The sequence below is a fragment of the Hevea brasiliensis genome, chromosome 8 (assembly GCF_030052815.1).
Source record: "Hevea brasiliensis isolate MT/VB/25A 57/8 chromosome 8, ASM3005281v1, whole genome shotgun sequence".
NCBI classification, from domain to species: Eukaryota; Viridiplantae; Streptophyta; class Magnoliopsida; order Malpighiales; family Euphorbiaceae; genus Hevea; species Hevea brasiliensis.
This window is the reverse complement of record NC_079500.1, coordinates 54,675,584-54,700,391: the sequence shown is the minus strand read 5'-3', so window position 1 is coordinate 54,700,391 and position 24,808 is coordinate 54,675,584.

The window sequence follows — 24,808 nt, the reverse complement described above, 5'->3', positions numbered from 1 at the left end:
TTTTTATTAATAAAAGGCATTTTCACTTTTTCGTTTACATAATATATTTATGTGTAATAGAAAAGGTCTATTGATATTCTGTTAGAAATTTTATTCTTAAGTTGTTAAGAATACGAGTGAAAGCATTTCTAGCACAAGGTATCATAAATAGGTTCACAATCAAGGATACTTCACAAGAAGGACATGACTTATCCAGTAAGATTGTATTCGTATTTGTTCCCAAGTTATTTATATGAGATATAAATAAGATGGAATGGTAAGTCTCATGCCATATAACAAACATTATAGGCACTTATACATGATAAGTAGGCCGAACCAGTGACATTTATGACAAGCACATGGAGTTTACTCTTATCAATGTATTGTCATAAATCATATCAATGCATATAATCTTTAGACCTGAGATAGCACAGTTATCTTGTATATAGGTAGTTTGAGTTTGATACTGCTTTCATACTTGTACTGTGTATAGGTATATGGGCATGTGTTGGCTCTTACTAGTTATATATGGAGGTAGGTGCTGATCAAGAAGGAATCTATTCCTCTAAGCAAATAGGGATAAAATCCTATGTTCATTTAATTGTTCTTGATGTTTCAAGTTCCTGGCCAGGACAGATAGATTTAATCAGAAAAGAGTTTTTGATGAGAAAATCCTTTTAATCAAGAACTGGAATTAAAAGAGAACATAATATTCATAGCAAATGGGGTTTGACATAAACCATGACTCCAGCTTGAATTGGGATTTTGTAACAGAGAGATTCTAGTGCATGGTAACATATGATTATAGGTTCATTTAAGGTAAACCTTATTACTAATTGGGTGGCCATGGCATGCTACGCTAGGTGTTAACCATGGTTTACGAGGTGCATAAAATGATTTAGAGAAATCATTTATGGTAAGAAAGAGTTCTGATGATATTAAGAGTTGATATCATGTCTCATTGCCAATTAGTGATGAGCCTAGTAAGTCACACACATACACAAGTAATTACCAAATTAAATATGATTTAATTAATTAATTAAAGAGTTTAATCGATTAATTAAATAGGTTTGATTTGCAATTAGATTACAAAGCCCCTAGCATGGCTTGAAACCAAATCTCGATTATTGGATGTATAGTATAAGTTAAATTTATATTTAAAGTGTTTAAACATGAATTTAATCAATGAGAAATTAATTAATAGAGATTAATTAATTAATATTAATTAATTTATATTTAATATAAATTGATTAGAAGAAGAGAAATAATTATTTTGGATTGAGAACTCAAAATTAAGACACAGGGGTATTTTTGTCATTTCACAGGGTGAAAAGTGGCACCATGAGATGGTGACACATGGCACTACACATAAGCTTGCCATATGTCTTTTAATCATGTAAGATGATCAAAGTCAAGATTAAATATAGGTTTAACACTTGTCACAATGTGATTGGGTCAATTAAACCTAGAGCTAATCAAACGGTGACATGTGGCAAGGGTTTTAAGTGGTGACCTAGCTATATAAGTGTAAGGATGAAAGAACAAAAACATAAGCTTCCATTCATCTCTTTGTGCCGCCACCCTTGGTTGCTCTTCCTTCTCTTCTTCTTCATCTCTCATCAATTCAAAGAGATTAGTAAACAATCTCTTGAATTAAAAATACTAGAAATTATTTCTAGTGTCCAGTTTACATCTATAATCTCTCAAAAGGCAAAACTTGATTTTCTAATTCATATAAAAAGCTTTAGAAGCTGTTCAAGGGCTGCCATAGGTGATCTTGGTGTGGACAAGCTAGAGGGACAATATCTGGTATCCTAAGACGCATCCCAAAGGTGCCAAACACACTGCAGTGCATCCAAAGGTTAGTGCACTTGTTCTTGAACTAATTTAGGGTTCTAATGAATTAATCTATTAACTCTAAAATCTTAAATGGCAAATGTAGATCCAAAAATTTATTAAAAGAGATTTAATATGATGTTTATCATTGGAATCAAATAGATTAAAATAAATCTTGCATGATGCTTGTGACCCTAGATGAAAAATTTTGAATTTCAATGATCTAAACTTGTGTTTTTATGCTTCCGCTCCTTCAGTCACACCATCAGTCACATTGTGTCTCCCGGTGTGCAAACAGAATGGCTAAAAAGCCATAAAAGCAATAAGGCATAAAGCCAAGTATAACATCATAATCAGTATAGCCATAGGCTATCATATCACAGAATGGCATGAAGCCATACGCAGTACTGCTATCAGAAACCAATCACATTAAAATACAATAACCCTCAATTCATCACAAACCCTAACCCTAATAATCCATTACTTCATCTAACATACACAAATCAAAATCTAACTCTAATATAGTTATCAAACATCATTCCCAAGCAACTTAATTCAATCAAATCAACAATTCCCAACCTTCCCCCATGGCTGCCAAAAATTAGAATGTTCCTAACATGCATATTTTCTTCAAATTTTCTCCATTTTCTAACTTAACTCAAAGTTCAAATAAAAAATATAAGGAGAAAGTAAGAGATTTATCACTAACCTTGAATGGAGTCACTTCTAAGACTTCAAAACTTCAATTTCTTCCTTTCTTTTTATTGTCCAAAGCTTGCTCTAGGTGGGAGGATGAGTTTTTGTGAAGGAAAGCTAGGGTTTTGAGGTGGTTTTGGGGGTAGAACACAAGCTTGAAGTGTGCTCCAATAGAGGTTTCTCTCTTCTCTCTTTCTCTTTTTCTCTTTGGTTAGGCTGCCCATGGTGAAGATGCAGATTTGTTTGTCAATTTGTCTCATTTATCTCCTTTTTATTAGTTTATTAAGTAGTTATCTAATGGTGATTGGTGGAGGGCTTTTAATTGCATCATGCTTACTCAAGCATGATATAATTATTAAGCTTTTCTTTCATTTTTCTTTTCTTTCATTTTTACTCATTTTAATTAAATTTTTGGCAATATTTATTCATACTTTATGTCATATAATTTATTTCCTTAAATAGACAAGTTGGTCAAAAATCATCTCCAAAGACAAAATGACCAGAATGCCCTTCGTTTGGCTTATTGAGCCAAAATTATCTGTACCAATCTAAAAATTTTTCTAAGCATTTTCTTGGTATTCTAATGCCATCAAAACCTCAATTACTCTTCTCTGGAGTACCAAAAATTATTTCATGAATTTTCTCCCGAGTTTAGAGCTTCTAGCTGCAAAAATCGCAACTTCCCATTGGGTTACCCATCGCTAGGGCACCGGCTCATTTAACTTAGTTGTATTTTATTTCTAAAATTTTTCTAAGATTTTTCTTACCATTATTTGGTCTATTTATGACTCCTCACTCTAATTTACATATAGTTTTAGACATTCTACTTGTCTAGACAGACATTAGTTACCGGAACAGTCAAATGTACGGACTAGCTAAAGTGAGAGTGTTACAGATAAGATGAAATACATGACTTATATGTTGATTTGCATATGGTAGCATGAGATTGTGATTATGAAAGTTAGGGTTTTGGAAGAAATTGGGAGTTTGTGCCTTGATGCTCAATTAAAGTGTTTAAGGTAAAATATTGACCATTTGATGAGAATTTGTTAAGTTTTAAAACTAGTTGTTGGATTGAATTGAGCAATTGGAAGTGTTGTTTGTATGCTAGAATTTTGGACCTCTAAGTCCAGTGTACTTACATGGCTATAAATAGAGCTGGACAGCTCCAATTGGTCTTGGATATAAATAGAGCTGGACAGCTCCAATTGGTGTGAGACCAATTGGAGATGAAACTTAAGACCTAAAGCCACAAATTTTAAGAAGAAACTTTGCCCAAAAACTGACCACAAATTGCCTTAAAATTGGCTTGAATTCAAATGTGGCATTCTGGATCTGAACAGAATGATCATTTGAACAGTGCTCAATAATTTAAGCATAACTTACTCTAGGAAACTCCAAATGACTTGATTCTTAAGCCCAAAGAAACCTGAGACATAATAGAATATTTTTCATGAGGATCAAAAGACCTAGATTGTAACACCCCTATATACATAGCCTGGTATATTTCACTGTTCCAGTGACCGGTGTCGGTCCGGACAATTAAGAAGATTAGAACCATGTTTAACACACCTAGACAAGCTCTGAATGGAAATAAATAGCAAGTACCAGATAGTGAAGTATAAATAAGAAAAACAAAGCATAAAAGATTAAATGAGCCAGGGGTCACAGTGATGGGTGACCTTACCGGGAAGTGACTGCGAGGTCAGTTCTAACCCTAATTGTGAATGGGAAATTGTGACACCGCAGTCCTAAGGACTATTGCGAAGTTAATGGAAAAGAGAAAATCATAGAAAAGAGTTGATAAGCAGGTCAAATAATTGGGTCAGGGTTCCGGAAAAAAACACTGGATTATTTGCAAACCGGATCAGACCGGCGAAGGGCAAATTGGTCAATTCACCCCTAGAGGTGACTCCTGACCTAACTGTCCAATAAAATTTCAGAAATGAAAATTTTTGGAATATAGAATTAAATTAAAAAAGAATGGAAAAATAAAAGAAAAAGAAAAAGAACAGAAATATGAATAATGACATCATCCAAATTACATCACTTATAACATCATAAATAAATTTTGATTAAACTAATTTTTGACTAAGTCAAAAAGGGAAGATAATTACACATAAAAACAAATGAAAATGAAAAAAAAAAAAAAGCAAACCCATCTTCTTCCTCACACCAACCGGCCAAAACTCCCACTTCCCTCACCTCTATTTGTGTTTTCCATTAACAAGTTAATCAAGCTTGCATAACTTGATTTTTTCCCACCAATTTTAACCCTAAACCCTAAAATGTCACACCTTATCCCTTCATAAGGCATAACATGATCCCGTAGTATACCTAATGAATTACCAAACTTCGTCTACTGATAACCCATTAAATATACTACAAGGGATTTTAAACCTTTTCTTATTTCTTTTTACAGTGGTGAGCACTTTTGACAGGTGTTAATTTTTTTTTTTTTAACTGAAGTGAAATCAAATAACAAATCTGAAGAATCAATAATTTCTGTAAAAATTTTGACAGAATGCCGTTTGTATTTGGAGCAAAACAATTCTTCAAAAACCTGTAAAAAGAACTTCCAATATATTTGTTCAATCCCAAACTCCAATATGGCTCAACTCAAATCAGTGTCCTCAACACAGTTCAAACTCAATTCAGTATCATTTTCAGCAATTCCAAAGATAAAGTGTAAAATGACTGGGTAGTTCAAAAGCTGAGATAAGAGAAGTATAACACAACATTTTTACAGGCCAAAATAATTTATAACTTTAGTTTACAATTGCTCAAGACCAAGTACAATATACACATACAGTTCACATACATTACTACAAAAATTACAAGGAGATGGTATACTCAATATACCCGACAAAATCCCAAAAGTGTAGCACAAGCAGCCTACTCTACTGCTTTATCTGTCTGTCTACCTGCGACAGCAATGAAAAAGTTATCGCTAAGTAAAATTTACTCAGTGGTGCACAATAATAATTTAAAATGTGATATATAAAACTTTTATTGACAATTTACAATTCAAATAATTCACAATTTCATGTCATAATTTTCAAAGCTCATATAACACAAATTTGATCAAACAATTGAATAACATAGTGTTGCCAATCAATAACACAACTTAGGTAATGACACAAATTTTCTGAACATGCCATGTTGTACACCAAGACAAGGCATACTCACCCCACTAATCAAAATCAATGAGGGAGGTGGCTAGCTAGATAATGAGTTGTAACACCTCTAAGTTCGGTAGTGCGTTCTATTATTCCGGTGACCAGTGTTGTCCGGACAGCTAGGATGCCTAGAACTACACTTTGATATGAGTGAGGAGACATAAAATAATGAAATACAAGAAAAGAAAATACAAGAAAAGCAAAGGAAAAATAATAGCAAAGAAATGTAATCAAGTTAAGCGAGCCGAGAACCCTAGCGATGGGTGACCGCACCGGGAAGTCACGGCGTGGACTGTTGACTAGCCGTGGACCGCGAGGAACCCTGGAAAGTATTTTTAGGATTTAAATAGACACCTATTGAAGTATAAATATCATTAGAAATATCAAAGAAAAATTAATTAATTAGTACAAAGAAAAGTGAGAAATCGAAAAATGGACAAAACCCAGTGTTATCGAAAAATCGGGAATGCAACCCGAACAGGGGTATTGTGGTCATGTGACACCCCGAGTTGTCTTTTGACCTAAATGTCCATTAAAAATACATGATATTATATTTGTAAAATGTCATGAAAAATCAAATTGGTGGTACAAAGTTTAAATAGCAAAAATGGGAAGCTTAATGTGAGAATTTGGAAAATTAAGAATAAAAAAATCATTAATTCTCACTTAGTGCTCCACTCACCTTACCTAAGTGGACCACTACACATTTTTGGGCAGAAACAAATCACCTTCTTCAACCTCCCAAACCAGAACCAGCTGAATCATTTTCTTCTCTCAACTTCCTCCATGGCCGTCTATGGCCAAGCTCCATGCAAGCATGAAGTAAGCCAATTTCTTCCTAAGTTCCCTCATCAAAGTTAGTCTACACACCTTGGGCAGTAGATAGGCAGCAAGAAGATCAGGTTTTGGTGAAGTTTTGAAGAATTTCCAAAGTGGTAAGTTTGAGTTTTTGGTTAGTGCTTCATTAAAGTTAGTAAGGAGGTTATGGGTACTTGAATTGTGAGAAGAATTTTGGAGTTTGATGTTCTAAGGGAGATGTTTATTTTTGGCAGCCATGAAAAGTCTTTAAGGGCAGTTTATTTTTGCTTGTAAATGGTGGATTAAAGGATTGATTAAATATATATGTGTGTAAGAAATTATTTGGGTGATGTATACTTAGTATATGTGAATGTGTAATTGAAATTTGAAGCTTGGAAATTAATGGAATGTAATGCATGAATTGGCAGCCTGGTTGGGTGAACCATAAGGATGTTATTTCATGTTTGGATTATGGAATATTAATGTTGAATTGTGTTAGTTGTTATGGCAGTTTGGGTATATGTGTGATGGTGTGAAGTTGGACATGTAAATGAGCATGAATAGGTGATTAAATTATTGTAAATGAGTTTGACAAATTCTGCACTTTTTGGGGTATGTTGAATGTGATTGTAAGCTGCCAAAATGATCAATAAAATGTTGTGAAATGTGTTTATGTTATGGTACAAACCAGATTGGGCATGAATGTGTAAATTGGTAAATGCTAAAAGTGATCTTTGATGAGTAATAAAGGAAATGTAATAGGGCAGTTTGTGTTATGGGCTTAGAACCTTAAGTGTGTGGCTCCAATTGGTATGAGACCAATTAGAGGTGAAACTAGGCACAAAATGTTCCAACTTTCATGAAGGAAACTTGCCAAAATTCTGCTTGCAAGGTAGCTTGAAAAATGACCAAATCCGGATTAAGTGCAAATAAGGCCTGAAAATTGACCATTTAGGCAGTAGTTAGTGTTTAGGCCATAACTCACTCAAAACAGGTCCAATTGATCTGAAATTTTGACCATGAATATTTAAGACCCATATCTACAAGTCTTATGAAGACACCAAAGCCCAGAAATGACCATAAGCAAGTCAAACAGCTTGCACAAGTTCGGGTCCAAAAACTGGCCGAACCAAAATTGACCTAAAGTGACCTAAAGTGACCAATTTTGATGCATTTTGACCAGCAATAGTAAAATGACCATAACTTGGTCTACATAACTCAGAATGACCTGAAATTTTGCCCCGCATGCAATAAGACATAGATTTACAAGTTTGTAGTTTTGACCAAAACCCGAAAGCCGAGGGAACTAGGTCGTTCGGCTAGGTCAAACTAATATCCCGGAATCCAGCAAGTGGCAATAAAACGCAATATACAAGGAAATGAATTTGGTAACATGTACCAACCCTAAAAGACTATTGAATGTGACATATTAGTAACATTAAAACCTAATTTACCTAGAATGCATCGAGAGTCGACATATTAGGTTGACTAAGCAAATAATAGAATTCATTGAATTAATTATCAAGCATTATCGTTAGAGACTGTTTAAATGAGTACTGAAACACTTCAAATTGTGTTTCTCAGTTAGCAACGACTCAGGGAAAGGGAAGGAAACACTGAGTCAAGGCCAGGAGACAGTTATCAGAGGTTTGTGCACAATAAGTATTTCTTTTGAATTTTTCAATTGAAATAAATTACGATTATTTATATGTTATTGTTTTAAATTATGTTTGTGCACAATAAATATTTCTTTTGAATTTTTCAATTGAAATAAATTACGATTATTTATATGTCATTGTTTTAAATTATGTTTGTGCACAATAAGTATTTCTTTTAAATTTTTTTCAATTGAAATAAATTATGATTATTTGTATGATATTGTTTTAAATTGTGTTTGTGCACAATAGTTATTTCTTTTGAATTTTTCAATTGAAATAAATTATGATTATTTGTATGTTATTGTTTTAAATTGTGTTTGTGCACAATAATTTTGATTTCTTATTTTCTACTTAAAAATTTATTTGAACATTATAGTTTTAAATTGTGTCTGTGCACAATACTTTTTATATTCACTACTTTTACTAGAAAATTTATTTGGAGAAATGAGTTATGAATAATATTTGATTGTTTTGTCTTTGGGAATTCTATTTGAAAACTATTGTGTTGCCTACTTTGTAAGTTGAAAATTTGAGATAAAATGTGTTTAGTGTTATCAGAGCAAAGTAGGGATGGCGATACGTAATGCCTACGATTCTTGGGAACTCTCATGAGTGAACTCAGGAGCTTGCAGGGATGATGATACGTAACGCCTGCAAGTGCTCTGATAAATACACTATACTCCTCGCTCTTTGACTTGTCAGTCTGAGGTGAGTGTGGATGAGTACTCATTATATAGCTAGCTTCCTCCCTCATTGATTTCGATTATTGGGGTGAGTGTGTCATGTCGTGGTGTACAACAAGGCATGTGTGGAAAAATTGTGTCATGGCTTAAATTGTGTTATTGATGGGCAAAACTGTGTTATTCAGTTATTTGATCAAATTGTGTTATTGATTGGCAAAACTGTGTTACTCAGTTATTTGATCAAATTTGTATTATATGAACTTTGTAAACTTTGTGAACTATTGGATTTGTGAATTGTCAATAAAAGATTTATATATTGCATTTCAAATTGTTATTGTGCACCACTGAGTAAATTTTTACTCAGCAATAGTTTTTCATTGCTGTCGTAGGTCGACAGACTAACAGAGCAGCAGACTAGGCTGCTAGTACTACACTGAGAGATCATCGAGTATATTGAGTATACCATATTCTGCATTTTATATTGTAATGTATGTTCACTGTATGTATATAGTGTTCTTGGTTTTGAGCAGTTGTAAATTAAAATTATACATTGAAGTTGTAAAATAAATTATGAGTTATTTTGACTTGTAAAATTTATATTATATTTCTTTTATCTCATTCTTTGAAAAATTATTGTGGATTTGACTTGAGAAATATATTGTGTTGTTTAACTGTTGGAGTCGAGATTGAGAAATCTATTTGAAGTGCTTTTTACAGGTTTTCTGAAGAACTGTTTTGTTCAAAATACAGATAGTACTCTACCAAAATTTTTACAGAAATTCCTAATAATTCAAATGTGTTAGTTCTATCACTTCAGTTCAAAAAGTTTTTAACACCTGTAAATAGTGCTCACCACTGTAAAAAAAAAAAAGTAAGAAAAGTTTTAAAATCCCTTGTAGTGTATTTAATGGGTTATCAGTAGACGAAGTTGGTAATTCATTAGGTATACTACGGGATTATGTTATGCCTTACAGAAGGGTAGGGTGTGACATGAGTACTCATCCATACTCTCCTCAGACTGATAAGTCAGAGAGAGAGGAATATAGTCATACTCACCCCATAAATGGAGGAGAAACATAGTGATATTGCCATGCCAAGTGTGAATAAAAAAAAATTCCAAATTACAATATTTAAATATTTCATACAAATCACAAATCACATTTTATCTCAAAATTTTCATTTGCAAAGTAGGCAACACAATAATTTCCAAATAATATTTCCAAAGCCAAAACAATAAAAAACTATTCATAACTCATTTTTCCAAATAAATTTTCTAGTAAAAGCAGTGAATATAAAAATTATTATGCATAGACCTGATTTGAGTTGCCTCTAGGCCTTGACTCAATGTTCCTTATGCTTTTCAATATCCTTTTCAACTGAAACACACAATTTAAATTATTTCAATACTTAGTTAAATTGTTTCTAACAATAAAATCCAATATCTAAATTTTCTTGGTACTATTCCCTTCAAGTCATTTCATTAGTCAACCTATAATGTTGACCATTAATACACACTAGGTGAATTAATTTTAATGTTCTCAATTTGTCACATTTTATAGTCTCTAAGTGTTGGTATATGTTACCAATTTCATTTTAAAGCTTATTGCATTTTATTGCCATTTTTCCAGATTTTATAGCCAATGTTTACTATCTATTGGACCAAGCTACAGTGTAAATTTAATAGATTTCTCTTCATTAAATTGTTTCTCATTGTGTCTTCTTTAGTTTTCTTTTCGAATCACTCCATTTGGAGTTGTATAGCTCAAGTTATGGTTAATTAACCATAACTAGGTCAAATCTAAATTTTGGTTTCCTTTTCAAGCATTTTCGATTCTGAATTTACTAATTTATTTGGACTATTTGTAATCACATTGAGGTCTAGTATTCTTCATAAGTATTGTTTCCCTATGTCTTAGGGACAACCAAAAATTTTGCTTATCATTTTTCAAGTCTTATAGAATTCTTTATAGACAAATTATTAACTTGGACTCAAAGGTTCTATATTGGCATGGTCCTCAATTAGGTCAATGGCTTGACCTTAAATTCTGACCTTATACATTTATAATTTGAGGAAGTTGTCTAAAACAATGTTTTAGGTCTCTTTCTCAGCTTTCCAGATTGGTATGGCTCATTACATTGGGAGATTTCTTGTGGGAGATATGCCTATTTGAATTTTCTAGACTTAATAGTCAATTGTACCAATTCTAGATTTAGTGTGTCAATTTAATCAACTTAATTGACCTAGTTCCATTGATTTCTGGGTTTTGGTCAAATTACTAATATTGTAGATCTATGTCTTATTGAAATTTTGGGACTAATTTCAGGTCATTTGGAGTTCTATGGACCAAGTTATGGTCATTTTACTATTGCTGGTCAAGTTGCACTTATATTGCAAAGTTTAGGTCATTTTTAGGTCAAAGTCAATTCAGCCAGTTTTTGTAACCCAACTTGGGCAATCAATTTGACTTACTTAATGGCATTTATGGGCTTGGTGTCTCTACCAAAGATGTAGCCATATGTCTAAGCTTTCAAGCGGTATAAATTTCAAGTCATTTGGACCTGTTTTGAGTGAGGTATGGCCAAAAGACTTACTGCTGTTCAAATGGTCAATTTCTGGGTTACCAAGTTTGCAATTCCGAATTAGGTCAGTTTTATTGTCACTTTCTGGATAGAATTTGGGTAGGCTTTCAACATGAAAGTTGGCATATTTTGTTCCTAGTTTCACCTCCAATTAGACTCATACCAATTGGAGTCACACATTTAGAGTTATGGGCTCATTTGCATATTGTCCTTTACATGTCTCTCAAACACTAATCCAAATACACATTAACCTTGTTATAAGTCCACTTCTCTACCAAATTCTGAATTGGTACTAAACCATAACCACTCAAAATATCAAATTTTGGTCAACTTGGGCAGAATATAACAATTCACAATACATCAATTACAACTCAGAATTTCAAAGTCTAATTTAAACAATACATACACATGAATACCTCTCATTAACACATCTAATTTCCCACCAATAATTACATACACATTCTGCCATCGTTGGTACCATAATTCACTAAACTATTTCATGAATTTAAACACTCTACCATGCATCACAAGGCTGCCCAATTTACACATTTACATCAAGCTTCCATTTTCAATTCATAAACTCATGATTCAAACTATACACATGGTAATCAAACTCTTATACATTTAAGTACTCTAATTAACCTCATTACCCATCAAATTCAAGTGGAAACAACTCAAACTTCTTCAATATCCATGGCTGCCAAAAATAATACCTTGTCCATACTCATCAAATTCCTCAACTTCTTCCACAATCTAACTCACCACAACACCCACACAAACTTTAATGAAGCAAAAATGGAAAACAAGCACTTACCTATCTTTGAAGCTTGTTAAATCTTCTTCAAATCTCTCACTTTTTGCTCCCAAAATGCTGCCCAAGGTGTGTACTCTAATTTTAATGAAGAAGACTTGATGTTTGGATAGCTTGATCTTGAGTGGATGAAGCTCCACACATGGGACGGCAATGGAGTTTTTTTTTTCTTTGGAATGAAATGGTTTCGGAAATGTGAAGGTATGAGGAAGATGAAGTTAAATCTGCCCACTTTTGGCTTATATTGGTCCACTAAATCACACTTCGTGGAGCACTAATGTTGATTAACAGATTAATCAATCCAAAGTCCCTTAAATTGCAATTATACCCTCAATCTTTCACTATTTATATTATATGTCAAATTTCTTGTTTTTCATGGCATTTTCAACATTTAATACCACTTATTTTTAATGGACAATTAGGTCAAAAGTCCACTCAAGGTGTCAATTGACCAAAATGCCTCTATTCGATTTGTATTCCCGATTTTTCGGTAACACCGATTTTTATCGGTTTCTCGATTTTTCATTTTTTCTTTGCACTATTTCATTAATTTTTCTTAGACATTTCTAATGTCAATTATACTTCAATAAGTCTTTAATTATGTCTCGAAACTTAATTCTGAGGGTTCCTCGCAGTCCTGGGGTCGACTGTTGCCTGCGCCATAACTTCCCCGTGCGGTCACCCATCGTTGCTGTGCTGGCTCGTTAAATTAATTTACATAATTTCATAATTTACATGATGTATAAATTAATTACATATGAAAAAGCTAATTTATTAAATTACATTACATTTCTATTAATTACCTGCTCATAATCTACATTATAATACAATATCTAGCATTTTGTACTAAATACAAAATATGATCTATATGGGCCCTATCTACATGCATTGCTGAGGAGGTGACAACCTTGAATACTCCAGCCACTTCTGCAGATCTGGACTCCAAAAATCTTAGTCAAAGTACCTGCGCGAGGAAACAAATCCATCGCGCTAAGCATTGCTGCTTAGTGGTGCAATAATAGAACAAGAAAATAAAATACGAAGCATAATTTGAATATTTAAGAATCAATTTAATTTAATACAATGTGTCTAATATTAATTATCTTTTGTTCTCATTTGTTTCGCTTTGAAAGCGTTTAATTCCGAAATTCACAGGGATAATGTACAACATACAGAATTAAAAAAAATACTCAGTTTATATTTATATGGCAATAGAAGGCACATTTAAAATATTTAGTTAAGTTATACCTATTTTTACAACTCTTTTAGCATTTTGCTTAATAATTTTTTTATGTGGTTTGGATCATTTCATAATTCTAACTAATTCTTTTGAAGTCTTATTAACTCATTTATTTGATTTCTAATATTTTTAATTACTAGTATTCTTAACTTATTTCCATAAATTTCACTGCCCAAGTAACCTATGACAGGCTGACTAAACTGGATAACGGGTCGTTGGCACTGGACACCGCGGTGCCTCGGGCCGTCATACCATGGGACGCAGAACGTCAACCACGTATGCAGTCAATATGGCTAAAAAGCCATGATAACACATAATTGGGCATAAAAGCCATGAATGTTGGCATAAAGCCATGAATACGGGCATAAAGCCATGAATACAGGCATAAAGCCTTTCGCGATCGCATCGCTAAAACAATACCCTATTGGCATGCCAAACTATCCAATCTGACACACATGTCTAGGCAATACAAGGGCACATAATATCATTAAACATTAATATATTGTGTTTTATGACTTCATTATTTCATAATAAATTTCAATTATAATTCATACATTCATTTGATCATTTATATGATCACAATTCACATCAATTATCCTTTTTATACCATTGTACTCAAATTACTTCTCCTTTCTATAATAATGAGAACTAATGTCTCATTCATATATTAATATAGTTCATTTATTCATTCATTATGTTATTCATATTGATTACAATTCTAAACAATGGTTCACATGTACCATTGTATTCAAAATATTTTTCCTTTCTCATTTATACATTCAAGAATCTACTTATGTAATTACAATTTTTATATTTCAAGTTGAGTTACTAATATTTTATGAATTCCATTTGTGATGGGCATATAAGCCCTAACTATCTATTCACATCAATTAGGTGACTTATTTTTCATGTTTCAAGTAATCCATGAATATTTCATGGATTTCAAATTTATGGCCTTAATTTCTTTTTAACAATGTTGACTAGGATGCATAGTCCACATTTGTCATACAATTCTAAGCATTTAAGCTTAGAATTGGTTCTAGGTATTCATCTTAATTTACTAATTATTTTGATTACTATTCATCTTACTAGTCAACCAAAATGTTGACTTTTTCATACTTAGTGGATATATTAATTCTAATTACACCAAGATCCCACATTTTGAGTTTTACATTTGCTAGTATTAATTGCCAATTGCAATTTAAAGTCCCCTAGATGCATTTCTAATTTCAAATTTTGAATTTCAAGTTTTGGTGTCACTATTCACCTCATTGGTCAACAAAAATGTTGACTTTTGGATGGAAAATAGGTACATTGTTTTAACACTCCCAATGCACCACATTTTACATTTAAAACTTGTTGGAATTGAGCACCCATACCATTTCTAAACTTAAAACCAAGAGGGCAGAATTTTCAGTTTTTGAAGCCTAACTTTACTGTTCCATTAAGCACTGTTGCAGTGGGAATTTGAGGAAATGGTAAACATGAAAGTTGTTCCTTATTTTGTCTAGTTGAATTTCATTTTTTGAATCACTCCATTTGGAGTTTTGTAGCTCCAGATATGGTCCAAAAACCACAGCTGGCCGGATTTCAATTCTGCAGAATTTACCAAATCTACAGTACCATGAACAGTGACTGTGACTGCCATTTGGGTTAGGTTCTGGTCATAATTTGGGGTAGGTTTCTTCATAAAAGTTGTTTGTCTAGGTCTTAACTTGTTGCTGTAAACATTTCAGGTCAATTGACCATTTTTACAGTGAGTTATGGCCAAATGAACAGTTACTGTTCATTTGGTCATTTCTGCAGGTGCTGTTGCAGGGTATCCGGATTGGGGCCAACTTTTGGTCCTCTTGCTTTGGTCTTTTGGGCATGGTTTCTTCAGAAAAAATGTGCCATTATAAGCCTAGTTTCATGTCCAATTGGCCAAACACCAATTGGACCTACACAGCCAAAGTTATGGCTGTCTAAGTGGGCTGGAATCTCAGCCTCATTTCTACTGTCTTTAGGCAGCCTTCCATTTCAGTTTTGCCATGCATTAACTCACTTCAAATTATGATTAACTTGCCTTAAATGGTCACTAATTGACCATTAGAATGTCCATTAATCAATTCAAATGCCAAGTCCAATTTTCACCCTTAAAACCCTAGTTCCCATTATAGGTTTTCACAACACACCTTAATTACTAACCCATTCACTAACCACATGGATAGATGGTTTAAACATAACCTCTAATCCACCTTAAGTCCATCAAAACACTCCATTTCTATTCCTTCAATAGGACAGCCGAAATTTATGAAGGCCATACACACAACTTTTATTCATTTAAACTACAATTTCTCACTAAATTCAAGTCCTTAATCATGAAAGTAAGGAGTTTTAGGTGTATAGATGCACTAACCTTTAAGTGGCAGATTTTTCCCAAGTTAAATCTTCACTTTCTTTATTCTTCTTGGCTGCCAAAAGGTTATGCAAGGTGCAAGGATAAATTTTAGTGAAAGGAGTAGGAGGAATTATGGTGAAAAGAGGAGAGAAATGAAGCTTTGGTTGAAAATCAATGGAGGTTTGGCTATGGAATTTGAAAGCTACGGGTGAGCTTTGTGAAGGTGATGGCTGCTGGAATTTTAGGAGCTTTTGTTGTATTCTTATATATATTTTATTAGTTAATTTAAGTGTTGACTAAATGTGATTGGTGGGTAAGTGTTTAATGACATCATATGATGTCATAATTGGTATTTTCTTCCATTTTTTTTTCTTCTCTTCTCTACTCATTTTCAATTTAATTTTTAGCATTATTTATTCATATTTTAGATCATAATAATTATTTACTTAACTGGACAAGTCAGCAAAAAATCACCTGTGAAGGCGAAATGACCAAAATGCCCTCCGTTTGGCTTAACGGGTCAAAATTGTCTGTACCGATTGAAAATTTTTTCTAAATATTTTCTTGGCATTCTAATGCCATAGGAACCTCAATGACCCTTCTCTGGAGTCCCAAAAATTATTTTATGAATTTTTCCCCAGGTCTATGGCTCCTCGTTGCGAGAACTGCAACTTCCCTCTGGTTACCCATCGCTTGGGCACCGGCTCGTTTAACTTGGTTGTATTTTATTTCTAAAATTTTTCCTAAATTTTTCTTATTAATATTTGAGTTAATTATGGTTCCTGACTTTAGTTTAAATATTTTTCCGGACGTTCTAGCTGTCCGGACCGACACCGGTCACCGAAACAGTAGAATGTACGGAGTTGCTACCAGGAGGGTGTTACATGTTACATAAAAAGCTTCTAAATTGACCTTGACAAGAAGATTGAAGAAAAAAGGGAAGGAAGAAAGTTAAGAAATTGAAGAATTGAAATCCCAAGTAAAGGTTAGTGTTTTAAATCTTCACTTCCTAGTTAAATTCATATGTATGTAGTGAAATAACTTAGAGATTGTGATAAAATCAAACAAATTAAACATGTGAGGCCAAGAGGGATTTTCGGTCAACATTAGTGGGAATAGGATTTGAGTGATTTTGAAGAATTACAAAGGGTAAGTGAGATGAATTAAGTGTGTAAAGGAAGATTATGCACTTTGATTTAACTAATTGAACAATTTGAAAAAAAATTAGGGTTCTTGAGTTCTTGAAATTCGGGGAAAAATTGGAGGAAATGGTCAATTGATGCAATTGACCCTAATTGAGGTTAGAAATGGTCAATTATGATAAATTGAGATGTGTTGTAGTGATTAGAAGTGCAATGCAATTCAGATTGGAGAAGGGTCAACCTTAAGCAGTATGACCTAGGTCCCTTTTAGGGATCAAAACTGTAATTCTGCCACCCCAATTGGTGTGAGACCAATTAAATATAAAAGTAGACACATAATAACACAATTTTTGTGCAGAAACTATGCCCAGAAAATGACATTAAGATAGTGAACAATTAGGTCAAATCCGGGTAATATGCACTGCCACTGTACCAGACTGACCAAATGAATAGTGTTTGTTCATTTGGCCATAACTTGGTGTAGGAAGGTCTAAATTACCTAAATTTTATACCGATGGAAAGCTGAGATATAGCACTACAACTTTTATGAAGAACAAAAACCCAAATTCTAACCATAATCCATCCAAAAAGTGAGCTACAGTCAATACACCCAAACTGCCAGAACCAAGAAAGTGCCCAGAATTCTGGGTTTGAACTAATCTGGCCAGCCTTAGAAAGATGATCATATCTTGGGCTATAAAACTCCAAATGGAGTGATTCAAAAAGGGAATTAAAGATAAGACAATAAGGAAAAACTTTGATGAAGGACACTTAGCCAAATTCCCACAGTAACCAGACTAATGGAATAGCGCAAAATAGAGGATCAAAACTGAAAGATAGCAATTTCTCTTAGGAGAGTTAGAAATTAAAATGGCAATTATTGCCAACAAATGAGACACTCAAAATGTGGTATGTGGGTGTATTTGGAATCCACATACCTATTAAGCATAAGAAAGTCTATATTTTGACTTGAATAGTACCATAAATAGTAGCCCCAAAATGCAAACTTCAAATAACATTATTTTAAGCAAATTAAGGCTAGAATTAAGTAGGTGTGAATTTATTTATTAGAATTATTATAAGTTAAGACACTGAAATACTGCAAATTGTGTGTTTTAGTTGAAAAAGACACGGGAAAGGATAAGGAACATTGTGTGGATGACATACTGTTGATGGGTAATGACACAGGTATGTTGACGACTATAAAGGTATGGTTGTCAAATACATTCTCCATGAAAGATTTAGGGGAGGCAACCTATATTCTTGGGATTCGCATCTATAGAGATAGAGCGAAAAGAATAATTGGTTTATCCCAAAGTCTATACTTGGAAAATGTGTTAAAGAGGTTTAACATGCTTGATTCCAAGAGAGGATTGTTACCAGTGAGACATGGTATCCATCTTTCTAAAGAGATGTCTCCAAAGACACCTGAAGAAAGAGATAAGATGGCCTGGATTCCATATGCTTCGGCTATTGGAAGTTTAATGTATGCAATGTTGTGTACTAGGTCGGATATTGCATATGCTGTTAGTTTGACTAGCAGGTATCAATCCAATCCAGGTTTGGAACACTGGATAGCTGTCAAGAATATCCTTAAGTACTTGAGAAGAACTAAGGATTTATTCTTGATTTATAGAGGTGGAGACTTGCAATTGGATGGTTATACTGATTCTGATTTCCAATCAGATATCGATGATAGAAAGTCTACCTCTGGATATGTGTTCATTTGTAATGGAGGTGCAGTCAGTTGGAAGAGTTCCAAGCGAGCACGCATTGCAGATTCCACTACGAGGTGAGTATATTCTTTGCATCGAGATCTGCAGGAAGTCGCTTGGATAAAGAAGTTCGTGACAGAACTTACAGTAGTTCCTTCCATTGAGTCAGCAGTTCCACTACACTGTGACAATAATGGAACAGTCATACAGGCTAAGGAACTAAGGTCTCACCCAAAATCCAAACACATAGAAAGGCACTACCACATTGTCAGAGATATAGTTGGGCGAGGCGATGTAGCCATGCAGAAAATAGCATCAGCTGAAAATCCAGCTGATCCATTCACTAAGCCTATGTCACAGACTCAGTTAGACTGACATCTTGAGAAGATGGGTCTAAGATATTGTAATGAATAGCTCTAGTGCTAGTGGGAGATTGTTAGTAGTATGCCCTAGAGCATATCATCTACTATGTATCTTGTACATATTTTTATTAATTAAAAAGGCATTTCCACTTTTCCGTTTACATAATATATTTATGTGTAATAGAAAAGGTCCATTGACATTTTGTTAGAAATATTATTCTTAAGTTGTTAAGAATATGAGTGACAATATTTCTAGCACGAAGTATCATAAATAGGTTCACAATCGAGGATACTTCATAATAAGGACATGACTTATCCAGAAAGATTGTATTCATGTTTGTTCCCAAGTTATTTATATGAGATATAAATAAGATGGAATAGTGAGTCTCATGCCATATAACAAACATGATAGGCACTTATAAATGATAAGTAGGCCGAACCAGTGACACTTATGACAAGCACATGGAGTTTACTCTTGTCAATGTTTTGTCATAAATCATATCGGTGCATATAATCTTTAGACCTGAGATAGCACGGTTATCTTGTATATAGGTAGTTTGACTTTGATACTGCTTTCATACTTGTACTGTGTATGGGTATATGGGCATGTGTTGGCTCCTACTAGTTATATATGGAGGTAGGTATTGATCAAGATGGAATCTGTTCCTCTAAGTAAATAGAGATAAAATCCTATGTTCATTTAATTGTTCTTGATGTTTCAAGTTCCTGGCCAGGACAGATAGATTTATTCAGAAAAGAGTTTCTGATGAGAAAATCTTTTTAATCAAGAACTGGAATTAAAAGAGAACATAATATTCATAGCAAATGGAGTTTGACATAAACCATGACTCCAGCTTGAGTTGGGATTTTGTAACGGAGAGATTCTAGTGCATGGTAACATATGATTATAGGTTCATTTAAGGTAAACCTTATTACTAATTGGGTGGCCATGGCATGCTATACTAGGTGTTAACCATGGTCTATGAGGTTTATAAAATGATTTAGAGAAATCATTTATGGTAAGAAAGAGTTCTGATGATATTAAGAGTTGATATCATGTCTCATTGCCAATTAGTGATGAGCTTAGTAAGTCACACACATACACAAGTTATCACCTAATTAAATATGATTTAATTAATTAATTAAAGGGTTTAATTGATTAATTAAATAGGTTTGGTTTGCAATTAGATTGCAAAGTCCCTAGCATGACTTGAAACCAAATCTAGATTATTGGATGTATAAGTTAAATTTATATTTAAAGTGTTTAAATATGAATTTAATTAATGAGAAATTAATTATTAGAGATTAATTAATTAATTTATATTTGATATAAATTGATTAGAAGAAGAAAAATAATTATTTTGGGTTAAGAACTCAAAATTAAGACACAGGGGCATTTTGGTCATTTTGCAGTGTGACACGTGGCACCATGAGATGGTGACACATGGCATAACACATAAGCTTGCCAAATGTTTTTTAATCATGTAAGATGATTAAAATCAAGATTAAATATAGGTTTGACACTTGGCACAATGTGATTGGGTCACTTAAACCTAGAGCTAATCAAAGGGTGACATGTGGCAAGGGTTTAATGTGTTAACCTAGCTATTTAAGTGTTGTTATGAGAAAACAAAATACAACCAGCAGCCACACTCCTTTGTCACGCCACTTTGAGGGTTTTTATCTCTTCTTCTTCATCTCTTATCAATTCAAAGAGATTAGCCATCAATCTCTTGAATTAAGAACACTAGGAATTGTTTCTAGTGTCCTGTTTACATCTTTAATCTCTTAAAAGGTAGAACTTGATTTTCTAATTAATAGAAAAAGCTTTAGAAGCTATTCAAGGGCTGCCATAGGTGTTCTTGGTGTAGACAAGCTAGAGGGACAACATCTGGTGTCCTGAAGACGAATCTCAAAGGCGCAGACACGCTGCAGTGCATCAAGAGGTTAGTGTAATCGTTCTTGATTTAATCTAGGGTTCTAAAATTAATCTGATTAATTTTAAAATCTTAAATGGCAAATACAGATCCAAAAACATATTAAAAGAGTTTTAATATGTTGTTTATCATTGAAATCAAATAGATAAAAATAAATCTTGCATGATGCATGTGACCCTAAGTGAAAATTTTTGAATTCAATGGTATAAACTTGTGCTTTTCACGCTTCCGTTCCTTCAAGTCCATCCTGCAGTTCTGCACAGTGTCCGTGTCACCTCACCACCTGCAGTGCATTGGTAGGACACTAGGTGTCATTTCGTCATTTTGTAACTAAATTTTTATTTTCTCATATGTATTTAGAATTATGTAATGTATTTTGAAGTTCATGTAAATTATGAAAATTGTATTTGTGAATGGAAAAGTAAATATCTATCTATGACTTGGATATGTATGGAAGTAAATTGAGTATTTATCTGTTGCTTATATATGAATACCCTGAGAAATGATGATTTAGAAATGAGATTGAAAAATGTTGAGATTTTGATATTGAGACTTTGTTGATGAATTGAAGTTGGGATTGTTTGGAAATTATTTGGAAGTGTTTTTAACAGGTTCCAAAGAACTGTTTTCTCCATTTTTAGCCGGTACCCTGTCGGATTTTCTATAAAATTTTCGGAACCTCAAATAAATTATAATTTCAATAAATGACTTAAATAAATTATATTTCACAAGTTATATTCAAAATTATGATGAAAATTAATTAAGATAAAATAGAGTGTGCCGGTACACCGTGTGGCATAGCTTGCTCGGCTACACTGTAGACGGGTAAGGGGTGTCACATTTATTTGGTATCAGAGTTGGACTCCCTCTAGTACGGTGTGTGGTGCGAGGACGCACCAGGCGGAAGCTGGTGGGGTTGTCACGACCCAGGGATGGGGTTGGGACGTGCTTGTTCAACCAGCTACGCACTGGGGTGGAAACTTCGTGTCCCACATCGGAAACGGGAAGAAAAGATTTGGGCCATATATGTGGGAGCCTTCCTCACCTGGTCAGCGCGCTTTTGGGAATGAAACCTCCCAAGGGACAAATCCGTGAGGCCCGTGGGCCAAAGCGAACAATGCTAACTGGAGAAAGATTGGGCTGTTACAATATGTTCCAGCAAATGGCCGAATTCTTCAGACAAATGGCTGGGGTAATGCCAGCACCACCACCACCACCACCAGCTCCACAGTAGAAATCACACCTGGAAAGATTGAGAAAATTTGGAGCAGTGGACTTCTTCGGCAAGAGAGAAGATGATTCTGTTGCAGCTGAAAATTGGTTGAACAGAACAGGCAGAGTCCTAAAACAACTCCACTGCACTCCTGAACAAAACCTAGAGGGTGCCATATCTCTATTGCAAGATGATGCCTATGAATGGTGGGACACGATATCCAGTGAAGTGCAGCCAGAAGCTATAACTTGGGATTTCTTTCTCTCCGAATTTAAGAAGAAATATGTGGGTAGTGTATACCTGGAAGAGAGAAGAAGAGAGTTCATTAATCTGAGGCAGAGACAGTTGTCAGTGGCCGAGTATGAGAAGGAATTCGTAAGATTGAGCTGCTATGGAAGGGAGATAGTCCCTAATGAAGTTGAAAGGTATAAGAGATTTGAAGAGGGACTAAATGACAACATAAAGATCCAGCTCACTGCCCTGGGAATCATAGAATTTACCAAGTTAGTGGAAGCTGCAATAAAGGTTGAAAAAGTAAGAATCAGTGAGCAGACCAGAAGGGATAGACAGCAGAAGAGGGGCCCGGGTCAGTCTAGTTCATCTCCTGCACCTGGGAAGAGGTTTAAAGGTCCATCTGCATGCAGTTCGGGCCACAAGGTCGTGGTCAGTCTCAGGGGCCTGAGCCATAGTTCACCCCTAGGAGAGGTCACCCACACCATCGGGGCAGCTCAGTGGATGGGTTTCAGGGGACCAGCCCGGAACTTCTCGCATGTCCACACCATGCGAAGTGGCACAAGGGGGAGTGTTGGAGAGTAATGTGCTCGCTAAGGTGTGGATCAACAGAGCATCGGTTGAAGAACCGTCCCACGCAGAACTACTACTGACTACTCCAACACAAGCGCATGCACTGCCTCTGTACCACAAAGGGGTAGGAAATCGCAAACTGACGCAGATGGGACCATCACGAGGCTGCATCGAACCAGAGAGGCCTGATAGCAGACCACCTGCCAGAGCTTATGCCATTAGAGCTTAGGAGGAGCAAGATGCCCCGGACGTCATCAGGGGTACGTTCTCCCTCTACAATACACCTGTTAATGCATTGGTGGATCCAGGATTCACTCGTTCATACATCTGCATCAACTTACCCGTAGAAAGGGGGATACTAGTAGGGGAGAGTGACCAAGACATTCTGGTCACTAATCCACTGAGCCATAGTGTAGTGGTGAACAAAGTATACAAGGGTTGCCCGTTAAGGATTCAGGGGTATGAATTCTTGGCAGACCTAATTGAGTTGCCCTTCCACGAGTTTGAGGTGATTTTGGGAATGGACTGGTTGTCACGTCATCAGGCAATAGTTGATTGCAAATTGAAGAGAATTTCTTTGAAAACTTCTGAGGGTAATGGGATCACAGTTGTGGGGGAAAGGACATATTTCTTGTCCAATGTCATCTCAGCCACAGTTGCAAGAAGAATGATGAGAAAAGGCTATGAAGCCTACCTAGCACATGTGGTGGATACTAGGCAGGCTAAGCCAAACTTGAGTGATATACCCACAGTAAGAGACTTCCCATAGGTATTTCCTGAAGAATTGCCTGGTTTTCCACCAGAAAGGGAAGTCGAATTTGCTATTGAGACACTGTCGGGTACAGCACCCATTTCCATTGCTCCTTATAGGATGGCACCCACTGAATTGAGGGAGTTGAAAACTCAGTTACAAGAGTTGCTTGATAAGGGGTTCATACGCCCCAGTGTGTCACCATGGGGAGCTCCAGTGCTGTTTGTAAAGAAGAAGGATGGGACTTTGAGGCTTTGCATCGATTACCGGCAGTTGAAAAAAGTGACTGTGAAGAGTAAATATCCGTTGCCTAGAATTGATGATCTGTTTGATCAGTTGAAGGGAGCAGGAGTATTTTCCAAAATTGATCTCAGATTAGGGTATCATCAGTTGAGGGTGAAGGATGTAGATGTGTCCAAAACTGCATTCAGGACCCGGTATGGGCATTATGAGTTTCTGGTGATGCCCTTTGGCCTAACAAATGCACCAGTGGCATTTATGGACCTTATGAACCGTATCTTCCATCCATACTTAGATCGGTTCGTAGTGGTCTTTATTGATGATATTTTGGTGTATTCCAAGACCAGGGAAGAACATGATGAACATTTGAGGATCATTCTGCAAACCCTGAGAGAAAAGAAGCTGTATGCTAAGTTGTCCAAGTGTGACTTTTGGCTGAATGAGATTGCATTCCTTGGACACATAGTGTCAGCTGATGGGATTAGGGTGGATCCTAAGAAAATAGAAATAGTGATGGAATGGAAGCCTCCTAGAAACACAACTGAGGTCAGAAGCTTCTTGGGGCTAGCTGGGTATTACAGAAGATTTGTAAAAGGATTTTCTTTAATAGCTGCTCCAATGACCAAGCTATTACACAAGAATGTCAGATTTGACTGGAACGACAAGTGTCAGACCAGTTTTGAGAAGTTGAAGGCTATGTTGACAGAGGCACCAGTGTTAACACAGCCAGTGTTAGGAAAGGACTTTGTGGTCTACAGTGATGCCTCACATAATGGGTTAGGGTGTGTATTAATGCAAGAGGGG